Source organism: Physeter macrocephalus, chromosome 1 (assembly GCF_002837175.3).
Source record: "Physeter macrocephalus isolate SW-GA chromosome 1, ASM283717v5, whole genome shotgun sequence".
NCBI lineage: Eukaryota > Metazoa > Chordata > Mammalia > Artiodactyla > Physeteridae > Physeter > Physeter macrocephalus.
Window position 1 is genome coordinate 29,726,091 of NC_041214.2, and position 3,207 is coordinate 29,729,297.

Below are 3,207 nucleotides of genomic sequence, written 5' to 3' on the forward strand. Positions count from 1 at the left end.
AACGTCCTTCTCACCCAGGGCCTCTGCAGGTGCTCTTCCCTCTGGACGCTCCTCTCTGCCTCTTCCCTTAGTTAACCTCCATTTTGCTGTTGAGATTGTTCTTCGAATATCATTTCTTAAGGAAAACTACGCTGGCCCGTAAGGCTTGCAACACCTGGAATTCTCCTTCTCAGCTCCATTCAGGGTGTGCAAGTATTCTTTGTAATCTTTGCTGAATGTGCAGTGTAATTGTACACCGAGGTCCGAGAAGGCGGGGACGGTGGCTGCTCGGTTCTCACTCTAGCATCTCCCACGTCTGCACAGTGCAGGCTTGTGTTAGGCTCTGATAAATGTTTGTTAAATGAATGAATGAAGAGCAGGCCTGAGTAATGTTTTAGGTGGCCTCGATTTTTTTCACTTTAAGGAAGAGACAGCATCACTGCAGGGAGGGAGGACGGTGGGGGAGTGGGCCATCTGAGAAGAGCAGTGAATGGTCCCTGTGGAGAGTGGGCCCCAGCAACAAAATAGAGACATGTTGAAGGGATTCTCCGGGGGTCCTGGGGCTCTGAAGATTTGGAGGTACAGGGACATCTAGGCCCCATTGTGTAATTTCTTCCTGCGGCTTGATGTTAACGTTAAAAAGGATTGTTTCACCTCTGGGATTGGTAGTGAGGATGCTGAGCAAGTATGTGAGAGAAGGGGAATTGAGAAACAGTAAAGAACAATCTATTGATTAGGTCAACCTGTCTGCAAAGTAGTAGACTGAATCCCAGAGAGCACTGATTTCTTGTTTGCCACCCTGTATTGAAAGCTCCCTGAAGACAAAGACTTTTCATATGTGTATTTTTTTCTGCACCAGTGTCCTGAAAAGAGAGTTTTCAATAAATGATTGTTAAAAGAATGAATTAGGGGACAAAGGTAAAAGGTCTCAGAGTGGTGATTTCCAGAGATGAGACAAGGCTAGCTGAAGATACCTCCCTAATTCCTTTCTCCCAATCCTTAGTTCTTCTGAGAAACAGCTGTGAATTGTTGGGCTAGGACCAGGAAACCCTGGTTGGGCAGCAGCTCAAAAATATTGTTTAATGAAGAGTCATATTTTCTTGTAAAACTTTGGGAATCAGAATATCTTTTACAAGACCAATGATGTGTAATTTATCGAATGCTTGCTTTGTGCCCTGTGTATTATTGCCTGTAGTTCTCACAACAGTCCAGTGATTATACTTACACCCATTTTGCAGAGAGACCCAAAGCCCTTCAGAAGTTGTGGAGCCAGGCCTGTGGGATTTGAAAAGTTCGTATTAACAAGGACTGTTATTAGAAAAGTATTAATTGTGCATGAACAGAAATATAGGTCCTGTCTTAGAGGCCTGGGGAGCCCCTCTGCCCAGGGGCCCCAGAATGTAGTGGGGGTCAGCCCACTCGTGAAGTGTACCCAAGTCTGTCCCCAGAATAGGTGAGGCAGTCTGATTTCTCCGCTGGCTTCTTCTGTGCCACTGTTTCCTCCTTGGGTACAGGTTCTGGGATACCTGGAATTAAGGAACATACCAGTTTGGGCTGTATTTTCTACCTACTCATTCCCTGGGTCCAGGACACTGGAGATAGGAATAGTCGCTTGTTATCAAACAGGATTGTCATGGAAAGAAATAAAGTCTGAATGAAATACTGTGAAAGGTATTGAACTGAGTGTGAAACGTGCTCATCTGGCTGATCCTGCTTTTGACTTTCTTTCCACTCTCAGAGTGTCTTCTTGTTTCCCAAGAAGTACCTAAACGTTGCTCTAACCTCTTAAGCTGCCTCTCACCAACCTGCCCGTGGACGTCAGTGGTTTATCTTAAGAGAGCAGCTAAAACTGCTTTCATTCACAATAGTCCATGTTTTCATCAGGCCTCCATTGGAAAAGGAAATTGTTAATGGATTGACTGATTTTCTGACCTTACTACTTAAACAGCATGAATGGACATCAAAATAAGAGGGAAAAGTTGCATAATCTGATACCTACAGGTTTAAAACTTTACATGTGCCCTTCCAGTGTTGGTCCAGCGTGACTGTTGTCTGTGTGTTAAAGGAAGAGGCACAAGTGCTTTTCAGACGAGCCCAGGGTCCAGGACTCTGGCCTCAGAGGATTGTATGTCAGCAGCAGTGCCAGTAACCACAGCCTCCTGTTGCCAGCCAGGCTGCTGCTGCTGCTTGGGTCTCTCTCCTTCAGCCCACGGAGGCTCTGGCTCTATCTACACAAAACCTAGAAAGTGGAGAAGCAGCGACCCAAGGTGATTTTGTAGAACTTCAAACCAGAAAAGTTTGACAATTTCCGGAGAAAATAGGTTTTGGTCTGAGTCATCTGGAGAGTGGGGTTTGTAGATGCACCCTTAATTAGAGCAATGAGCCAAAGGAAGGCACTTTTTAAGTGCCTAAGGAGCATTCCAAGGCATATGTTCCAATTGGTTAAGACTAAAAATCTATCTCTAGTTTATTTTGAGAAATTTTAAAAATATGGAAAAGTACAGAGAAAAATAACCCATATTCCCACCATCCAGAATTGACCATCATTAAATGTTGGCTCAGTAACAAAATCCCAGTAGAAGATAAAGCCGTATATGACTTTCACCCGCAGCACCATTACTTTCTTCTCCTCCCCAAAGGCCAACGTGCTCATGGATTTGGTGTGTTTGCTTCCAAGTCCACCTTCTATAGTTACTTAGAAATTATATACGTGAGTACATGTTTTAGGGCATGATATAGTTGTGCTTTAAAAAGTTATTTACATGGTACCATGCATGGCAACTGGGAATTTGTGTGAGAGCAGGACGGGATTATAGGAAGCCACCCTTTGGAATCCCTATTGTTGCCAGAGCTGATCCTGGTCTCTGCTCACAACCCTTCATCCCCCCACCTTTAGCATGAGTTCACCTAAATCTTTAAGTTAAAGGGTCCAGAGATAAGAAAGGAATCTATAAACAAAAAAAAACAGATGGAACCAGCTGGGACCAAGATGGTGATGAATCTGACCTACAACCGACCCTGAGTCTCATTATACGTTGATTTAACTACCTTAGCATATTAAATGACACACCCTGCCAGCCACCATGACTGGACATAATAGAACAAAAAGGATAAAAACGGGTGGCACGGGCTTACCTGGTGGCGCAGTGGTTGCGAGTCCGCCTGCCGATGCAGGGGACACGGGTTCGTGCCCCGGTCCGGGAAGATCCCACGTGCCGCGGAGCGGCT